The sequence below is a fragment of the Lissotriton vulgaris genome, chromosome 12 (genome assembly GCF_964263255.1).
Source record: "Lissotriton vulgaris chromosome 12, aLisVul1.2, whole genome shotgun sequence".
Classification (NCBI taxonomy): Eukaryota; Metazoa; Chordata; class Amphibia; order Caudata; family Salamandridae; genus Lissotriton; species Lissotriton vulgaris.
In genome coordinates this window covers 362,846,193-362,868,493 of record NC_141700.1, presented here as the reverse complement: position 1 = coordinate 362,868,493, position 22,301 = coordinate 362,846,193, and the positions used below count along the sequence as shown (strand labels likewise).

The 22,301-nt window shown below is 46.8% G+C and overlaps 1 protein-coding gene across 3 annotated transcripts in view; it reads left to right on the top strand.

The window, feature by feature from the left end:
• The window catches only part of SLC7A9 (solute carrier family 7 member 9), a 1,176,401-nt gene that overhangs the window by 787,510 nt on the left and 366,590 nt on the right, over window positions 1–22,301 (top strand). The window lies entirely within an intron of this gene.

Sequence of the window (22,301 nt, the reverse complement as noted above, 5' to 3'; positions counted from 1 at the left end):
AAGGGGAATCTCATGGGCCAAGGTGAGAAGGAAACCTCTCAGAGACAAGGGGATGACCAGCCTCCTGGTTGCACCAGGCTTGGGGTCTATTGACTCAGAGTACAGGAGTCCATCTTCCCAGTATACCTTGTGGGCACCTGTGGCGTTCCCTGCAGCCTCAGCAGCAGCCTGCTGTCTGAGGGGTTCAAGAGAAAGGCAGGCTAACTGTTCCTTCCCCAGTTCTTCTCTGGAGGGTCCCCCTGAACCCAGAAACTCAACCTGATCAGGTTCAAGTTCTTTAGGCTCAGTTTCCCTCAGCTCTTTGAGGTCAGCCTCCTCTGAGACTTGATCTTCAACCTGGGGCAAGGGGGAAGGCAATGCCTTAACCCTCCTGCTCTTCTTCTTGGAAGGTGTCTGGTCCATTGTTCCAGGATCCAGCACCTGTTCAGTGGGGCATCTTCTGGCCTGTGACCTAGTCGCAGCAAGCACATGTGCTGGCAAGCCTAACATTTCCATGTGAGTTCTCTGCTCCACTTCTGACCATAGGGATGACTCCAAATCATTGCCCAACAAACATTCAACTGGGAGGTCTGAACTAAGAACAACCTTCTTTTGGCCACTTACCCCTCCCCAGGAGAAATCAACAATTGCCATACTATGGTGGGTAGTGACATTGCTGGCATTGGTCACTAGGTACTCTGGACTTAGCATGATCTGTCCAGGGTCCACAAAGTTAGGTGTCACCATTGTGACACTGGCACAAGTGTCCCTGTAGGCCAGAGCCATCTTGCCATTGATAAAAGGTGTCTGTCTGTATTTGCCCAAAGTATTGGGACTGGCATCAGGGGATATATCCACATCCCCTGTACAGACAAGGACAGCCTGAGTGAGTGTGCCAACTAAGTTGTCATACCCCTCAGAACCCAAGGTTAACCCAACTAATCCCTTGGGAGGAGCACTACCACTGCTGACTGTACTAGGGGGTGCAGGTGCCTTAGGGGCTGCAGTGGCAGGAGTTTGCCCTCCTTTCTTGGTGCACTCACTAAACCAGTGAGCTTTACTTTTACAGTACTGGCACCACCTTTTAGACTGGCCTTCTTGAGTCCTCTTCTTCTGGGAAGCCTGACCCCCACCCTCTTTGGTTTGTTGGGGACCTGCCGAAGACTTCTGGTCATTTTGTTCACCTTTGGTATTATTACCCTTCTGGTCTGCTTTCTTCTGACCACCCTGGTTCTGGCCCTGGTTCTGCTTAACCCTTGTTCTGACCCATCTGTCTGCCTTCTTTCCCAATTCTTGGGGAGAGGTCAGATCTGAGTCAACAAGGTGCTGATGCAACAACTGGTTCTGACAATTGTTTAAAATCTGTTCCCTCATGATCAGATTGTACAATCCTGTATAATCAGTAACCTTACTGCCCAGCAACCAGCCCTCCAAAGCCTTAGTGGCACAATCTACAAAATCAGACCAATCCTGAGACTGAGTTTTCTGGGTATCCCTGAACAGCAACCTGTACTGCTCAGTGGTTAGGCCAAACCCATCTATCAGTGTACTTTTCAGGACTTGGTAATTGTTAGCATCCTCAGCTCTAGTAGTGAGGACCTCATCTCTACCTTTGCCTTCAAAGGAGAGCCACAAGACAGCTGCCCACTGACTCTGGGGGACGCACTGGACAGTGCAGGCCCTCTCCAAAGCAGTTATCCATTTGTGGATATCATCCCCTTGTTTAAAGGGGGGCACTATCTTACTCAGGTGTCTAGTGTCTAAACTCCTGTCTTTTTCTCTTGGGAGAATGCTGCCACCAGTGAGATCTAACCCACTTAACTTTTGCTCACTAGCAAAGGCAAGCCTCTCTTTGGCCAGGCAAGTTCTTCCCTTTCAATCCTCAGATTGGCTTCCCTCATCTTAGCTTCATGCTCCCTTCTCTTAGGGGATGACATCCCTCTATGAGAAGAGGTCTGAGAGCCATTGGTTCGAATGGATCTGTTAGAGCCTCTGGATAGAGACCTAACTCGTCCATTCCCAATGTTAAGTCTGCCTGAGAGTTGCCCTGGGGGTCCCCCAAATCCATTCTCATGCCTACTTAAGTTGGTCCTAGTGAGTCTACTGACTTCTACCTGACCTTTGTCTGCCTCATCCTCTGATAACTCCTCTTCCTCCTCCTCCTCAGCATCATCTGTTGCCTGGAGGTGGCGGTCAAGGTCACCAGTGATTCCCTCTAAGGGGGGCATATTCCCATCTGGATTAGAAGAATCTGGGTTAGCAGTTCTCCTGGCATCATGAGTCTCTAAGAGACCAATCAGAAAGGGAATGGTAGGGTTAGAACCCTGTTTTAGCTTCCTGGAGGTACAAAATTGTCTCATCTCCTGGAAGCTAAGAGCTGCATATCTGGACATGACCTGTGGAGGGTCAACTGACACAAGGGGAGACTCAGAGTTTCCTCCTTTGTCTGACATGCTTTTCTAGTGTAGTGTAAGTGATGCACCTACCTACACTATTTGTTTGCCTACTGATCCCTTGCCAAGAGTTGTAGTCAGGGTGTGCTAGGCCCTGTTGAACTACAACAGCTGGTTCAGTAGAACTCAGAGTATTCTAAGCTAAGTTATATGTACCTTAATACGTATGTGATCTTTCACAAAGATATTCTTAGGATACGTGTGGTAAAACAACAGCAAGTTCAAATCCCAACCGCTGCTCACCAATGTGTGAAGTTGGCCTGATAGCTAATGTTCACTATTCTAGTGAGCACTTTGTATCAGTCCAAACAACCCTTATTGATGATTGGTTGTAAGTCAACCGTATAGACCAGCTATCCTAGTAGCATGGATACGAGCAGTCTTCGGGCTAAACTCTAGAGGGCGTGTTAAGCCAGCTGTTATACCATCACATATACCCCTTGAACACCAAGTGAAAGGACACCACACAAGTGTTATGAAAGTAAACAGTGTATTTATTTAGATCACAACAGCCCTCTACTCTTTATGAGGACAGGGTACTAAGCACACAACAAAACTCTTACGAAAATACTTTAAGTTGCACAATTTACACAAATGCCCGAGGGGCACGCAAAACCATATACTACAAAAGTGGAATGCGAAATTACTAGCAGGTAAGTACTGTACTAATAGGCTTTGGAATCGCTAGGACTGGACTACTGAACCTTCAGATTACTAGCAGGAGGCCTAGGGGACTCGGGTGCAGAGTGTGCACTCTCACGCGGGATGCGGGACAAAGTCTATGGTTGCAAGGAATTACAAAGTTAGTGATATCGGACGAATCCGACTAGTTAGGCTGAAAACGAAAAAGGATCTGGACCCTTGGATAGTGAGGCTATGCTGGGGCACCGAAATGCCGAAGTTACCTAGCCCAGGGGCTGCGGCTGCATAGGTCTGGAAAGACGTCGGGAATCCTCGTTGCAGTCTATGGAGCCTGAAAGAAGAAGTTGCTGGCAGGCGACCAGTGAAGAGATTCGGATGGATCCAAGCCTGGATCGAAGATGGAAGACACCTGTAAGAAGAGGGGACCAAGTTCTGAATCACTAGACAGTGATAAGATGGGCACCAGGATGGCACCGGATGGAGTCACCTCGACCAGGTGAGTGGGCGACGCTGGGCTCTGCAGTCTCACGGACCAGGAGGCGTTGTCGGCGACCAGGATGGAGGTGCGAGCTGTCCCACGATGGTTGCTGCTGTCGACGTCGCTGGACCCAGGATTGGGGCAACAAGTCTTGGCAAATTCAAGCCCACGCGGTGGACTCAAAATGGTGTCTGGAGTGGACCAGGAGGGTCGGGGTGCTCCTCTTTTGGAGGGGAGCTAGGGCCAGTCTGGAGCAACCAGACCAGTGGTGTTGATGTCGTCGTTCGTCGTCGGGAAGGCCACAAGCCAGCGGGCTAGTAGCCAGACAACGCGGTGAGCAGCAGACAGGCAGAAGGGCCCCACGCAGATCTCGTGGAGGCTGGGAGGCTGAACTTCGGTGCTGGAGCTGCTCAGGGTTGGGGATTCTCGGACCCCAAAGCACTCACTCGAGGATCCCTCGGCGGTCGTGCTGGGCAAGCGTCGTGCAGTCTTGAAGATGGCCGGTCCCTCGAGGTCTCGTCGCACCCACGGGTCTCAGCTGAGCTGACGATGTGGGTAGAGGTCAGAGGTGCCAGGGAAGCCGGTTCTCGTCGAGCTGGGCAGTCTTGATCCGGAGGAGAGACTTACAGCAGACCGCGATGCTTGGATGGTGCCTGCGGATGCAGGGTGACTACTCCTTAGTCACAATGGAGAAATCTTGAGAAGAAGTCGAGAGTTCCTTTCGTCGAAAGTACTTTCAGGATTCAAAGATGATCTAATTTGGAAGATCTAATTTGGAAGGTCCTGCCCATGGGTGGGACCAGGAAGGGGGGTGGTTACACCCCTCTCCCATGCCGGACTTTCCCCAGCTCAGGGGCTGGTGTTCCCCTGGAACTGGTTCTATCCGGCAGATGGATAGTGAGCACCGGGGTGCCACTTGCAGTCACCTTCCTCTAAAGCCCTGCCTACCCAGGATACACAAAACCCTGTCTGGGATGGTGCTAGCACCGCCCCTGACAGGAAACCCTTTGTCCAAGCTCCCCTCGCTGGAAGGACTCCCAGCTGCAGGGGGTCAGACTTGTGTCTGTGGTGCAGCATCCATTTTGTGATGCTGAGGCTTGAGTTAACTTTAACCGGGGTTCACAATTACATACATGTCGTGTCCCTCTAGAAGGGTGGAATGCTAACCCCATCGCCAGAATTGGCGAGGGGTTAGTATTCCAATTCGTATGACACCTTACTCGACATGTTTTGATAAAGCGATACCAGAGTTGGCATTTAACCGCGAGGATTATAATGCACTTAAGAGTATATAGTACGCGTTATCATGGAACAGCTATTAGGACTTGGTTCCGCAAGCTGCAAACGGGCTCAGCTCATGCCAGAGCACCATCTCACACTATTCCAAGCACTCTGCCTTCAGGATTGTCAAGGCCTGCCATAGGAGTGACTGATAGGAATACGGGTGTCCATTTTAGGGTTAGATATAGGTATACTATATCTAAAGCAAAGGGTGATTACACCACTTTGCCCCAGCTGTCGTGCAGCCAGTTGTGTCAGATTTAGATGGCCAGCCAGGGGTGGCATAATACATGCTGCAGCCCCTGGTAGGCCCTGGGTACACCTATGCCCTGAGTTACAGGGTCTGATAAGGTGGCCCAGTACCAATTGGTAAATGCACCTAAGGTACACGTGTCAATTTATTGAGAGAACAGCAAGGCTGTGGGTCTGATTAGTAAGCCCACAGCCAGAGAAGTCTTAAACCAGTGAAGCAAAAAGCAAAAATCTGGGGTGATCATAGGATTGCAGACCCTACTCTCCTACAACAACCTTTATTGAAAGCTATCCTAGTAATAGCTATGGAGAGCAGCCTTCAAGCTAAGTCTTGAAGGAGCGTAAAGCAGCTTGGTTTACCAGATTATAACCTCTTGAATGTCTAAATGAAGAGAACCACACAGGGTATATATATAAAAGATATGTATTTATTTCTAGGCAATCTCTTGAAATCTCTTTATGAGATTACAGAGTAAAGTACTCAATTTCAATTCAATAGAACTTTAGTAAATAGCCCAATATACGTTGAGCCCTAGGGGCGTCCCAAACCATATATTAAGAAAGTGGTATAAGAACCACGTCTTGACTAGACACAAGGCCTAGAGCCTGTAGAATCATTGGGACCACAAGGAACCACCCAAGGTAGTGACACAGGAGACCCACGGGGGACGCGTGCAGTGTGAGAACACAGCCGCGAATCGCCGTTATCTTCTATGGGGAAAGTCACGGTTGGAAATTTAAAGATAAAGGAGACATAGGAGAGGACTTTGAGCAAACCCCTTTAGACTTACGGATTTCTAGGGCCAACACCCACGGGAGCACCGTAGTACTCGAGTTACCTCACCCAGGGAAGCCGGGTGCATAGGTGTCTTTTGGTGTCGGGAATTGTCATTGATGTCAATGGCGATCTGCTGTAAACTGCTGCTGCCGTTGAGAAGAAAAGTTTCTGGTGTGATCCAAGCCTGGATCGAAGATGTGAAAAACCTGAAAGCAGAGGGGACAGAGTCTGGGTCACTTACCAGTGACCAGGGGCACGATAGGCGAATGCCTACCAATGTCGGGTGATTCAGATATGAAGAGGTGAAACTTGACTCTGCAGCCACGAGGACCAGGAGGCATCAACGACAACCAGGAGCTGGATTCGAGCTGTCCCACAAAGGATGTCGAGTGCTGCATTGTCGGTGCCTGGATTGGACCCAACAAGCCTCTGCAACAGCAACCCACGCAAGTAGTGAAAAGATGCTTCGGTGCGGACCACCAAGGTCTGAGGGATCACCAAGGTCCGAAAGACTCACCAAGTGGTGGGGATTCAGGCCACGACTGGAGCAACCAGGCAAGCCCAAGGAAAGTCAAAGTTGCCTTCTCAGGGACGCACCAGTCAATGTGTAGTGTAGTTCTTATTTTCCCTATAGGCCCTGCGCATTGGAATAACATAAACAGCAGTGTAGACGTAGGACTGCCGTCTTCTAGGTCTCTACTGACTATGTTAGACTTAATTGGGTTTGTACTAGCTAGCTCAGAGGTCACTGGAAACTTTCTTGACTGAATAGGAAGTGATCAGCTTCCCTGGCTCAGACAAGAAGGGATTCAGTTTTCCAACAACCGCATAAACATGACAACTTTGCTCCTCAGAATAAGAGTCAATCTCTAGAGTCGTGTGAAACAATAAACAGCTATTTCACTCAGTCAGTTGTGCAGAATTACTTTCACCAGTATGCAGAGAATAGAGAGACGGGCGTTTTTCAATAAAAGGTATTTTTTATTGAATAGTCTTCCTTCTCATGCAAGAGAAATGAATTGCCACAATTGCAAGACTTGTTATTATAAAAATTGCGTACAGTAAAGAGTATTACGAAATAATACTGTAAAAGCATTGATATGGTTTCTTAGTCATAAGATGGTTAAAATGAATAAAATATATACATTCATATATACATGTGGCTAACATCCTCAACTGGTGCTTCTAACTACGCTTACCCCAATGTACCTGACCTAAGCCTAATACGTGGGAGGGAGTAAGTAAGTAGCAGTTTAAGTTTAAGTTGGTTTTGCCAAGGGTTTGCTTCAAGTATTCTCTCTAAGGGTTTAGTCAGCACCGTACCTCTGGATTAGAATGTTGGAGGTCTGGTATCTCCTCTCAGGACTCGAAATTCCAGTCACCCGCAAGGTAAGGCTGGAAACGCCGGAGCTGGATTTTCTCTGCAGGAGAAAAGACAGCATCTTTCTCAGTGCGTCAAGGAGGAGGGGCAGCGTCCATGGGCTTCTCGCATCTGCTGGGCTCTCTGCAAGTGACAGCTGTTCTGCTCCAGTATTCACCACCACCGTGTTTGCTTAAGGCAACGTCGGTATTATTTATACCTGACAGGTGCCGAGTTTGACGTAAGTTTTTGGACATAAGACGTCAATAAAGATGTCACTAAGAACTGGTCGTTCTTACAGTGCTCGCAGGAGTTCTATTAGTAATCAAAACAAAGCAAGCGGGGCTTTCCCAGGTTGCTGGGGGGTTTGAGCTGTCGAAAGAACTCGGTGTGTTATCTAGGAATCTAAGGAAGTGGCTTCTGCTGTGTCATGTACTGTAATGAGCTGCAGAGACGAGTTACTGAAATATGGCTCTGATCGTTTATGCCATTATAGGGATATGTATTGATTATAGCCGTATAGGGGCATGAGGTCACAATATTGATCTGGGTCCTAGATAGAACACAACAAATGGACCAGGGATCGCAAAGGGACCTCGAGCGAAAACACAATGGGGCGGCTCACGGAACACTCATGGAGTGTAGGCCAGCAATCTTTGGTGGAAAAGGTGCTTGGGGTCAGGGCTACAAGAAACCCAATGCACAGCCTCGAGAAACGTCGAGAAGCTGATGCACTTGCAAATGGGCACAGTGTCCAGGGGTTCCTGTTCCACGGTACTCACGAAGGCTGCAGGTCTCAGCTTTGCTCGGGACTCAGGTCGGCCTTGGAGAAGTCTCGAAATCCACCTCCTGTGTTGTAAATACTTCGGAGTCCGGCGGGAGCTTCGGAGATGCAAACCGGTCAAATGCGTCTTTGGTGCCTGCCACGCAGGTTAGTAACTCTCTTACTCCAAGGGAGATTCTTCAGTCATCCAGCGTTGTGCAGATTGTCGAAGTTCCAGGGCTCAGTATCAGAGTTTCATCCAGGTATAAGCTAAAGTCCTGTAGCCAGGGGTTCCTTTCTTATACCCATGGAAGGGGTTGGACATACTCTAGGGACCCACCTATGGGAGGGTCAGGAAAGAGTGGTGGCTACACCCCTTTTCTTTGTCCAGTTTAGCGCCAGAGCAGGGGCTAGTAGCCCCTGCGACCGGTTTGAACTGGGCTACGCAAAGGGGCACCAAATGTGCCCCCATTGCAGACTTTAAAGCACTTTCAGAGTGCACCCACCCAGCCCCAATACACTAAAGCCTGTCTGGAAGGTGGGGACACCTCCCTGTGACAGGAAACCTATTGTCCAGGCCTCCCCTGCCAGAGTTTGGTCCATCCGCAGGAGGCCAGACTCGTGTCTGTGGCACCTATTTTGTGATTCCAGTGTTCTTTTAAATTGGCACCGGGTGTACCGGTGTGTACATGTCTCTCCCTCTAGAAGGGTGAAATCATACCCCGGCCACCAGGACTGGTGGGGGGTAATGACATGTTTTCTTGCAGCCATTCCAAAGTTAGCATTTACAGCAAGGTTATAATGCACTTAAGAGTATATGGTCTGGCTACATCACAGAACAGCCCCAGAGAATAGATTCCCAAGGCTGCAGAGAGGCCCTGCTCATGCATGGGCACCCTCTCACACAAAACCCAACACCCTGCCTTCAGGATTTATAAGGCCTGCCATAGGAGTGACTGATAGGTTTATATGTATCGAGATATAAGGTAGATATAAGGAACCTATATCTAAGTAAGGGGTGCATACACCACCTTACACAGTCTGCAGTAGCAGAACTGTGGTGTCATTTTGGAAGGCTTCCCAGGGTGGCATAATACATGCTTCAGGCCCTGGTAGGCCTCTGGGGTACCTATGCCCTTGGTACATAAGGTACCATATACTAGGGACTCACAAGGGTGCCTCAGTAACCAAACTGGAGTGTACCTAAAGTACATGGAATAATTTTAAAGAGGGAGCAGCTAGGCTGGGGTCCTGAATAGCAGGGCCCTAGCCAGACTAAAGTCGAAAAACAGTGAAACACCAGCAAAAAGTGGGGGTAAACATAAGAAGCAGATCCTACTCTCCTACAACCAGCACCTCTGCATCCGGATACACAAGGGCAGGTAAAACCAAACTGCTGGTGGTTTCTTGGACCTTGGCCCCTAAGGATCTTAAGTCCTAGAAGGCACCCTCCAAAAACTTTTAAAAGTATACACATGCAGTGAATATTCTGAAAGTACCTACCTGATTCCGATGATCTTGGTGACTAAAATTATATAAAAACCTGTTCTTTTTCTATATTGCTTAACATTACCCTCTGATAATCCTAAACTGCTTGACCACACTTTAAAAAATAGAGCATTTAGGAATATTAATTTAGGCCTTGTAACCAATAAGGGTCGTCTGTACTTTTTGCATAGTGTGCCCTTACATTGGTATTACCGCATACAAAGCCAGCTTCCTACAATAATTAACTACACAGATAGCAGGGTGGAGTCTCAGATCATTGCATACTTTTGTTACAAAGTGGACTATGAAGTGAAACATAAGTCAATGTGTTTGCTTTCGCCATTCTCTGAAGGTACAATACAATGAAAAAAGAAAGAATTTTTTTAAAATAAATATAAAGCTTTTAAATATAAAGCTAAAGAGTGTGTGACATGGGAGTCTTTACCTAACCTGCTGAAGCGTACAGATGATGCATTTTTATTCTATTTTTCAGATCGGATTCTCCTCTCTGCAGTCAATTTATATTGTCTGTTCTTTTTAGAGACAGCAGACTCATTCAGACCACTAGTATTACATGACGTTTTGGTACTATGTCTCTTTATTTGGAGTGTCGTCCAAACATATTCTCAACAAATAATTCCTGAAATTTACAAGTGCAGCATCCTATTTGCTGTGCGACATCAAGACCAAATAATTCAGTCAGATTTAAGTGACCTACCATAAATGAATACATTTTATTCAATCTGTGGAATATACCTTCCAACTTGCACAGAAGAAACAAGCATTGGCATAGCCAATAGGTCTTGCTTTTGGGACCTTATAAGTATTTAGTAATGTAGAACAATATCCTTGGTGCAACAACAGCAACTGTTGCATAGCTAAAAACTTATAAGGTCCCAAAGGCGAAACCTATTGGCTATGCCAATTCTTGTTTTATCTGTGCATCTGTTCGCATCATAATTACTTTTATCAAAAATACTTCTCTTTCTACTAAGATACACAAACTGCCCCACGTTTAGTCTTTCTGTCTGATGCTTAAACAAAAAATTGGTTCTGTTGAGTAAAACAAAATTGCTTTTAAGACTGCTATAAAATGCACAAAAGGACTGATGCTCTCAGATACACATTATTAATCAAAAATAAGGAGTTTAACAAATAAATCCAACAGATAATGTGTTTGGCTGTACTGTATCACTTTATCAGAATTAAGTCATTCAATGATATTTCAACAATACATGGGTAGACTGTCAGCATATGTGGCAAAAGTGCAGTTCAGTGACATTTGTGTTTAGAGTGCTCAAAATAGTGAAAGAAATGTACAGTGTAGGTGATATCCTATATACAAATATATACAAGAGTTTCAGAGGCCAGCTAGTAATTTATGTCCAAGGTTTCCTATTTTCTTGTTGGAATCCTGGCAGTGCTGGGTCATAATAAAAGCGTCGACATTTCGACCCTGTGGTGCCCCAGTCAGTGGTCACAGCGGGTCTTTTTCAAGATGGGAGTGGGAAGGACAGTTCAGGAATCATGGCCGGAGCATCTCAGCCTGATCCTCTATAAGCACTGTGGCTTGTGTACCGGAAAACGCAGATGAAGTCGGTCCGAGACGGTGGCTCAGTGACTCATCCGTCAGCAGCATTCGAATCGATTTCACAAGAAAAATAGGAAACCTTGGACATAAATTACTAGCTGGCCTCTGAAACTCTTGTATATATTTGTATATAGGATATTGCCTACACTGTACATTTCTTTCACTATTTTGAGCACACTAAACACAAATGTCACTGAACTGCACTTTTGCCACATATGCTGACAGTCTATCCATGTATTGTTGAAATATCATTGAGTGACTTAATTCTGATAAAGTGATACAGTACAATGAAGAACCGGGTTTTAGAACCCAGCGGCGCCAGGGGCACGCCCAAAGTCTTCGGGTTCACCTGTCTTAGAATACAGAGACACAGGATACCTCTCGGTGACGTCAAAGATCAAATTTATTGGCTGCAACCAGGAACAGAAGTCTACGAAGTACGACAAAAGTAGGTTCGATAGAGACTGCTCAATTTTCGTATTGCGAGACATCGTCTTTTATGCTAAAAATCACATTCCTGACAAACACCCATTATTTACGAATTGTCGCATCATAGGTAACATTGCAAAAGGTATCGCATGACGACAAACCCACTTTTCAGTTGTCCAGCCCACCATCAATTACATGGGAAATCCCAACATTCTTGCTCGGACAGGCCGGACAAACCCATAATAAAAGACCACAACCCATACCATAAACAGACCATAAAAGAAGGAACAGAAACAGATGTGAAGCAGGATAAGGGGTGTGTGCGTGTGTAACAAACTCAACAATGTCCTGTTCTTTGATCCTAATCTCGATCAACTACCGGACAAGGAACTGGCTTAGCAAGGTTAGCTTCAGGCAACGGGGTCAGATCCCTCAGGTCACCTAGGAGTCAGCTGACGTGTACGTGTACTAAAGATTCGTTCGGCCGCAGTCACCGGCCTATGTGAGGGCAACCACAAAATGGCTGCCGTACACAAAATGGAACCCAAGGGTTCAGAACGAAATCCCTAAATACATAGTGAAGCCATCGGTTTAACATGGCGAAATCACTCGTACTTGCCGCACTCACCAGTTACGGTTCGCTACTACCAAATTCGTAACGAAACCATGACCTTTATGAAATGGGTTCAGAATTCCCACCTCAACAGCCAAACACATTATCTGTTGGATTTATTTGTTAAACTCCTTATTTTTGAATAATAATGTGTATCTGAGAGCATCCGTCCATTTGTGCATTTTATAGCAGTCTTAAAAGCAATTTTGTTTTACCCAACAGAACCAATTTTTTGTTTAAACATATACTACCCAGGTTCTGAGGGACACAGGGTTATCCCTTTTTCTTTAATTTCTGTCTGATGTGTCATGATAATCACAATTAAAGTACTCTTCAAACATACAGCCAAGTTTAAAACACACAACACCAATTCAAAGGTTCACAACAATGGAAGGAACAGCCAGTTTCGAGTTAACGAAAATTAGTTTTATTTTCTTAAAAATAACCTTTGTGCATATTCTTAACATCGACAATAAATGTATTTAAAAATCACAGTTTTTTTTATTCAACCTATAGACTCCCTTCAAAGTGTCAGGATAGTGAGTGTTTCCTTCACAGGTTCTATAGTGCCAACCCCACAGCACCATCCAAGGAATATACTGCACTGTAATGTGAACAATTCACGGCTGCATCGCTGTGTAAATATACTGCACTGTGACGTGTGAGATCAACAACACCAGCGTAGCACTATGTAAACATACACACTCATAGTAGAATGCCAAATAAACAGCGACTTCATAATGCCCTGTAAATAAAAAGCATTATAGCATGCCAAATCACAAGATCGTGTAAATATACTGCACTGTATCAGTGCAAATCACAAGATCGTGAAAATATACTGCACTGTATTAGTGTAAATCACAACATCGTGTAAATACACTGCAATGTATCACTGCAAACTGACAGCAAGACCACAATACGAGTAAATACACTGCACTGTAGCATGCCAAATCGACAAGACCCCAATAATGTAAATACACTGCACTCTACTGTGCACACAAAGTGTGATTGCACTGCACTGCAGCATGGTGGTAACACGCACAGCCTTCTTAAAAGTGCTCATAGGGTACAACTGCCACCACCCCTCGCAGTACTGACAGCAGCAGAGGGATCGATAACAGACGTATTGATTGCCTGCACCACGTACCAGCGTAGTGCAGGTAACTCTGCCGCAGACCAACCAGACTTTCACTTCTCCTCTCGCTCGTCAGAAAAAAAACTTCAAGTTTCTCCCTGGGACGGAAAAGAAGAAACCTACTTCTTGCACCAGAAGCAAAAAAAACAAGTATAAAATTAAAACTTCAACACTTAACCAGTAAGTCCTCACATAAGCGACTGCATCTTGTGGTGGGAGGTGGACGACTCTCTGCCCAGCTCATTGAGGATGCACACCAACAGAGGATGCAGATGTAGTGGTAAAGATAGAAGATGGACACTGTGTTTTGTGTACTTGTCCGCCCTGTTAGAACGCACATACATTCGGCTCCGATTGATGGAAACATTGCCCATCATGAATGGAGTAAGCTGCTATTTCAAGGTTTGTTTTTAAGTTCAATTTGGAAAGGTGGCAGAAAAAAATAATATAATAAGGATCGCATGAGGACCCAGTGGTCGGAGGAATGCACGGGTCATGATAAGTGCTATCAAGACCGCTCGGGTATGCAAGCCCAAAAAAATTACATACATAGGAAGGAATATAAAACACGCTGCGATTCAGGAAAGGGGTTTTGTGCCAGCGCGTTCACTCAACTTTATTTTACAATGAAATAGCAAATTAAGGATCACATGGGAACCCAGCAGGCGAAGGAATGTGGTGCAGTCATCAAGACCACTCGTGTATGCTGCTGCCTGTGCACATAAGAACACACTGCAATGTAAACAAGACCGCCCCAGGATCTAACAACATTTACATGGGTGGTAGGAATAGTGTTGCTGAAGGCGAACATCCCGATTGTGAGTGTTCGGGATGTCGAGCCACTTCCTGCCTGCCAAAAATACTTTTTTAATTGCGCTCAGACAATGCTCTGTGCAGCCCTCCAGCACCAATAAATGTCTGTTTCTGCCCTTTGCAAAAGCAGTTTTTGTAGCATGTTTGCACAGAAACAATCTGTGATAGAGCAGCAGGGGTGCAGGTTCCGTGCCACGCACTCCGGGAGAAACGTCAACCGATAACAAAGTTCAAAAAAGCGCTCGCGCAGCAGCAGAGGGGAGGATTCACTCGCGGGAAAGATATTTGCGACCAGATGGGCCACGCTCTCCCGTGAGTGGTTCTCCTAACGTGCACGCGTTGCCATTGAAGGCAATGGCAGCGTGTGCACGTGCTTGGCTGAAAAGCCTAAGCGCTCGGAAGAGGTCATTTTCCTTTGCAGCGCATGCGCTACGAAGGCTCGACCTAAAAAGCAGGTTTCGAACTTATGAAACAACTATTACAAAATGAGGCATGTCATCATGATATGACTGTTTTATCTAACCAGCGTACCATTTCCCCAGCATATGAGACTGAACAAAACTAGTGCTTCAAATGGGCGGGTACCCGTCGGTACCAAGTGCCGCCACTTTAACATTTTCTTGCCTGAGTTCCAGAAATTAAGGAGAGTACCAGTACTGTTTGGAGCTGCCAGGCAGGGCAGGCTCGGTGGGATTGGTAAGTGCAGTTGTACAGGAAGTCTCTTCTTGGCTGCAGCAGAAAAAAAATGAACGCCATCAGAGTGGAGTGAGTGAGCCAGTGAAGACCTGAATGGAGCCGCTGGTGAATAATTCAATAACAAAACAGTGATGGATCAAGCCCTGATCTTTGGACTGGGTAAGAGTGGTCTGCTCAATTCGGAAACTCTGTTCATCACCACCCCCTTCTCTGAATCGTTTTTTGCCACTATAGGTTTGGCAGGGTATACTCAGACATGAGTCCCTTGCTCACTGCACCATCAGGATTCAAGCAAGCCGGGCCGACGACGGCTGAAATGCCAGAAACCGGTCCCCGGAAGCTTGTCTCCTTTCCAGTGAAGAATTGGCTTGGTATTCTGGTCTGCCCTGTTCCCATGATGCACTGGGCCAGGGACAGACTAGTTTGCATGTAGCCAGGTTCTGAGCTGGGATGGTGCAGTGAGCTAAAAAACGGTGATGGATCAAGCCCTGATCTTTGGACTGGGTAAGAGTGGTCTGCTCAATTCAGACACTCTGTTCATCACCACCCCCTTCTCTGAATCGTTTTTGGCCACTATAGGTTTGGCAGGGTATACTCAGACATGAGTCCCTTGCTCACTGCACCATCAGGATTCAAGCAAGCCGGGCCGACGACGGCTGAAATGCCAGAAACCGGTCCCCGGAAGCTTGTCTCCTTTCCAGTGAAGAATTGGCTTGGTAGTCTGGTCTGCCCTGTTCCCATGATGCACTTGGCCAGGGACAGACTAGTTTGCATGTAGCCAGGTTCTGAGCTGGGATGGTGCAGTGAGCTAAAAAACGGTGATAGATCAAGCCCTGATCTTTGGACTGGGTAAGAGTGGTCTGCTCAATTCAGACACTCTGTTCATCACCACCCCCTTTTCTGAATCGGTGAATAATTCGGCAGCAGCTCATTTGCATTACTTTAGGGCTGTTTGGGGTTTTGGTGCCCTGCGACTGTCTGTGATTGAAAGCACAGGGCCCAATCAGACTCTGTGCAGTGAATCACTATGCTGGTGTGTGTCGCGGCAGCAGGCACAGATCAGGGGGTGGCGGGGTGGGAGGGGGAGGAGGAAGGGGAATGAAAAAACCCCATATAGAAGCACTTACCTTATCGCTGTGTCCTGCGTCTCTGCTCCGACTCTCTTCTGTCGGAATTGGTCTGAACAGCAACCAGGAAGCACACCCAGGCTCCCCTGAACAATCACAACGCTGCAATGCAGCTAAGCATTTATGTGCACTTGGAGGGGGCAATCCTCTCCTTCCTTGCCCTGCTCTGAGAGCAGAGCAGCCCCACCCACCTGCAAAGCAGCTAGAAACAATAAGTTATTATAATTTTATTTTTCCTTTCCTTACACTGCTTAAAAGCAGTGGGACGACACTCCTCGGACTTAGCGGAGGAGCCGCCTCTAGGTGTGTGACACAGGGCCTACTCCCTGCCATGTCTCATGAGAAGCGGGAAATAAAATAAAATGTAATTACAACGTGGTATCCGAGCCAAGAGTGCACCTCCCAGCACTTGCCTGAACCAGCAAAGGGGAAGAGGTGTATGACCCACTGCCTTGCATTGGCTGATCTACTCTCTCTACCTACCTGTACAGGGCACAAGACGAGGGTACACGTAAGCAGACTGCTGCTACCCACTCTTTTCACATGGTGGATGCTGTCTACCCTGCTAAGAGGCTGGGCCCCACAGAAACATGGTAAACTTGGCCCGGTGAAACTTTCAGAATCCAGGACACATTCTGCTGCACCTGCACAATGTCGGCTTTTATTCCCAGCAGAAATGTTCAGGTGGCAAGCTGCTTATCAGATGCCAGCTGGGACCATAGCAAAGTTAAGGGGCCATCAGACCTCCTTTTATTCAACTGTCCTCGGCAGGGAGCCATCTGGAGCCTCACACCTAGATGGAATGGCAGGGAAACGAAGCCAGACAGGTTATCACTTTACTTAAGAGAGGCATACTACAGTGAAGCAAAGCTTTAATTACATTTAGTGAAAAGCAACACACTCATAGCACTTTGGACCAGCATTATAGTCAGAGTCTCTGTTTTTGTCTGAAGAAGACCACACATTAAATCTTTTGTTAGTAGTCTCTTGTTTTGGAAAGAAAACTGAAGACCTCCTAGGCTGTTCACCCGTAGTATAGCATGGGTTGGCGAGGCGGTAACTGCCTCCAGCTCGTCGCCAAAGTACACGTTGTGCCTCATGAAAACTCCAACTTGATTTATTTCAATACAGGTAGGTGTATTCATAGATACGGTCACCACTGGACAGGATAAGGCACACTCCTAACGGCCTGTTCACCAACCACTGTCCCGCCCAGTCTCCCCCTAGCAACAGAACCTTTGCATACCAACACGCTACAAACAATAGCACATAACTTTTGCAGCCCACGGTCGAGGGTGGCAGTGAATGGCCACCTGTCGGCCTTCTTCGCACACTCGCGGGGCACCAGACAGGGGTGTCCCCTCTCCCCCTTGTTATTCGCGCTCAGTATTGAGCCCCTGGCGATGGCGGTGAGGGAGCACGAAGGTGTGAAGGGCATACCGTTCACGGGAGAACAACACAAAATCTCTCTCTTCGCGGACGACGTCCTGCTCTCGGTGGCTGATCCGGCTAGTTCTCTGCCCTGTGTTAGGGACATTTTGCTTGAATTTGAGGTTGTGGCTGGATTTAAAGTAAATTATGGCAAGTCTTACATTTTGAATTTGACTTTATCGCAAGCTGATGTTGCTCAGGTGCGGGCGTTGACGCCATTGGCTTGGGCTTCAGGTTCGATTGTCTATCTGGGAGTCCACCTGACTCCGACGGTGGGCAAGTTATTCGCGGCCAACTTCCCGCCTCTCATGGCGAAGACCCGGGCGGAATTGGAGAGGTGGAAACCTAAATTCCTGTCCTGGCTAGGTAGGGTGCATGCAGTTAAAATGGTCCTTCTCCCCAAATACCTGTACCTATTCCAAGCCTTGCCTATTCCGCTGGATATCGCTTACTTCCGGCAACTCAAAACGATGGTCTTGAAATTTGTCTGGCAAGGAGGCAGGGCGCGTCTATCCTTCGCGGTTCTTCGCCGACCTCGGTCGGAAGGAGGGGTTGGTCTGCCGAACCTGCGCCTTTATTATCTCCATCGCTGCTAATGGAATTCCCCTCCTGTGCTGCCCCTCATTGAAAGGGGTGTGGTTGTGATGGAACCATTCCGTCATCAGCACAGCCCAACCGTGACTGATGACGGAATGGTTCCGTCACAAGCATCGAAGGGGTTATAAGGCTGCCCAACTGAGGGTCATGGTAGAGTGGTCGCAGCAGCTCTCTGAAAAGCACTGGCTGCATATGGACCGAAGCGTGGCGGGCCGGTCCATCTGGGATTTAGCCTGGAAACCGAAGAAAGATCGTCCCGTGAATGCTTACATTAGTACCCCCACGGGCACTACGCTGAAGGTATGGGACACCCTGGCTGGCGATGAGCGGTGGACGACCTTCCCACCTCCGTTCACGCCATTGCATTTTAATCCGGCCTTCCCGCCGGCGCTTACCGAGGGGTCCTTTGACGCATGGAGGGAGGGTGGATGTCGGGCGCTGCTTCACTTGTTTCACGGCTCTGATCCTTTGACCTTTGCTAATTGCATGCGGGATTACCAGGTGCCGCAAACTGATAGATATAAGCATGTACAACTACTACATTGGGCTACGTCGCCAGGTGTGCTGGAGGCAGCCACGAGGCCCCCTTCGAAATTTGAGGCTTTTCTGCTAAGGACATCCACCATGAAGGGAGCCATCTCCTTCCTGTATCAGCTGCTGCTTCAATCTGAATTGTCTCCTAGGCCACGTTACATGGAGCAGTGGGAGGAGATGGTGGGGAGGGATATCGCCGACGTCGAATGTTCAGCGCTGTGGCGAGATATGACCCAATTCAATCATTCGATCCACTTACGGGAGGCTCATTTAAAGACTCTCAAGCAGTGGTATATGGTGCCGGCTCGGCTCCATCGTATCTACCCGGCTACCTCGGACAAGTGCTGGAGGGGCTGTGGCCTTCTGGGGGACTTCCGCCACATTTGGTGGGATTGCCCAATAATCAGGCCGTTCTGGGATGAAATTCTTTCCCATATCAAGGATATCCTACGATACCCTGTTGAGAATTCTTTGGCCTTTGCGCTCCTGGGCCTACGGGACCCCGGTCTTGAGCACCAGACGCGCGCGGATAAGAAAATCCTATGGCTGTGCTTAGGAGCAGCCAAGCTTACGCTGGCGTCGGCTTGGAAACGGAAGGAGGCACCGGCGATTTCCCTTTGGCACGCGAGGCTCTGGAGACTCCTGAGCATGGAAAGAATGGCGGATATCTTCCTTGGTAATTACAAGAACTTTAAGCACGTGTGGGGCCCCTTGGTAACCTTCCTATCTACTGGCCTGCCCTCAGCGGTTTGCCCGGCATCATTAAGATCCTTACACCTCTTCCAACTTTAGTGTGCATCTCGAATGATTGTGGTGTGTTTGTGTTGCCGTCACGGGGGGGGGGCGGGGGAGTTGTTTTTTTTTCTTTATTTTCAATGCTGCAACCGAGGTACCTCATCTCACCGGACGGTGCATTTTTGTGATCTTTGGTTTGCTAGAAGACCTGCTTGAAGGGACCATTTGATTTCGCAAGATTCAGCTCTTAAGGGGCATTATTTATGATTTTTCTTTTCCTACAGGTGCTCGGACTCATTGCCTAATTTCTTTCTTAGCGTTGTGACATTACCACCGTCTTACATTGCTTCATTTCCCACTGTGTGGGAACACGTGTGTCGCCCCGGTGCGGCCTATTGTGTTTTCTTATTCTTTTTGTTCATTGCAAAATAAAAATTTTTACAAAAGAAATAAACTGTGAAGAGTCAATTTTTGTTTCTTGTAATAGAATTATATCACCTTTTTGTTTGTATATATAATCAAGTATCTTCCTTTTTTTGATCGGGTGATTGATGCCCTTAACTTTCAGTGAGACAATTTTAATAGCTTTATTTTTTGAGCCATGGGATTAGAGGGAGTATGGCTGACAGCGAGTCATATTGATTGTGCCATATGATGATCTGATTACCAGGTACATACACTGTAATGGGCGAGTAAGCCAAGAATTAGGTGCATATTGAATGAGAGCGAAGGCAATAATGTAATATAAACTCAATATTTCGTCACATATTGAAGGGTGCACAAATCTGGTCCTGTCACTGAAGTACAAAGGGTAGCTATTTAAAATTGAAATCCGACTGAAAAAAAGAATCAAAAAGAAAACAAACAACAATACAATCAGGACCCCTTCCCAAACCCCCCTCTCCCCAATACCCCCCCCCCCACCCCACCCCAAAAATAATCCAAGGACATGGTGAAGAGGGAGAAAAAAGCAACAACTCTCCCTCCATGGCAAATCTAGAATTCACCCTGCCTAATCGCAATTAAGGCTGTGAACAACCAGTGCTAACTGAAACCTGGAGTTTAGCCTGTGATTATTACATAAAGATTAACTAGCATTAACTAGAAATAGAATACGCAGTTTGTACGGCAGAAAAATGCTAACATTATTTGGTTCTGACTCAATTGTCTCTGGGATTGCCTGGACCCAAGGTACACCTAACATTGGACAAAAGTGCCAAATGAACAATAGACACTGCGTGGACCTGGACAGAGGAAGTCCAATTGACAGGCCTGTTAGACGATCCGATATATACATACGGCTTGGAAGACTTGGAAAGCGATGTTATGGACGTTAAGTGCCCACACCATGAGCACTCGATGCTGCTGTGTCCATTGAGGAGTCGTCCGGGCCATCTAGGAACTCTATATCTGTAAAACATCAGTTTTGATGTTTAATATGTGAAAAGTGGATGAGGCAACAGAGAAATAGAGAAAACTGAGGGAAAAAAGTTGTAAACATGCAAGGTGTAGGATGTACTCTAAAGAATGGAGGGTAAAATGGATAGGTCCATCATTATCCAGGCTTCTTAATCAAATTGCTCTCAGTATCTGTTGTGCACAATGACAAAATTCATATGACATGTTTTATATGTGCAATCATTTAAAAAATTATCTATATTGGTATAAAATCACAAAACAAATGTATCCTTTTGCACATGGGAGGAAACACCAAATACTCAACAGATGACAGAAATACTTCTTTATTATCATGCCCAACTGCACACCAAGAAAATGTTGCTACCACTAAATGCTTGCTGCCTCCTAGCCCAGCCGCCAATTGCCCCCCTTCCCATTTACTGCTTACATTGATGAGTACATGAACTTATTTTATCCCATTTAAAGCACCGAGCTGCTGTGGGCTTGGCTTCAGCAGTGTCTGGAGTCTTATCTCCGGGCACACCCGAGTTTTTTACAGATCTTTAAATACCATTTGCCTATTTACATACTTTTGTAAACTGGTTACCGAGGCTTAGTGTTTTTTTCTGGTTCCAGTACCACCTTAGCCCCCACTCTGCCTATTTCTTACATTTTTATTTTACATTTACTGCCCTAGTGAGAATGCATTTCATGAAAAGGAATATAAAGTAGGGGTGCCAAAAGAAAAATGCCAGCAATGCAAAGACCTCGTCTTGGCACTAAATGCGGTTATAAATACAAAAAAGTAGGTATTCATTTGTAATGTGACTTTTCTGTCTTTGTTCCCTTTGATTATCAGTTGTTGATCATCCAGGCAGCCCTACAACACAATTAACCCCTTCCCTGCTGCCGTCGGCCATTGGCCGACGGCTCCCTACCCCCGCACGAAAATGCCCGCACCGGGCACAGATAAGTGCTGTAAATACGGCTTTAGGTGACGGCTTATTTAATGAGCTGGCAAACCTAATGATAAGACTGGAAGTTTGTTTCAGGATCAGCACATTATTTATTTCCTCCACCCTTTGTCCCTGATTAATGCCATAATAGCAATAGTTTAACTTGTATCTGAAACCCTACTCCGCCTTCAATAACAAGCTGAGTTATTTCAAGTGTCTGGGAATACACCCTGCATTCAGACAATTCACTCCTCATTCTCGCACTTCACGTTTACGCTCACCCTGAAATCACAGTGATCACTCTGCACTCACAATGCACTTGCGCTGTTCACCCTAGACCTCACTCTGCAGTCTCATGAGCACACTACTCACCTTGCAGTCATGTGATACTTCACTCACCTATCCCCCTCACTGCTCAATTTGCAATCTCACTCAAACAAGCCCATCACTAACCATGCATTAATTCGGCCCACTCTGCACTTACCTCTACACCTAAATCCATATGGTCACCTCACTCACCCTGCAGTCACTCCTCTTACTCTACTCTCGCACTGTTGCATCGCTCACCGTGCACTCACCTGGGCACTCCTGCCACTGACACAACACAGAGAGTTAATGTGCCTGCTACAAAGAATGTGTACCATGCAGATAACAGAACAAAGTAAGAGTAAACTATGAGTATCGCTATTAAAAACTGAAATGTTTGTCAAATGTGCTATTGAGAGACGAGGTGCATTGTTAGTAAGTTGTATTGAGGGAATTTATGGAGAAA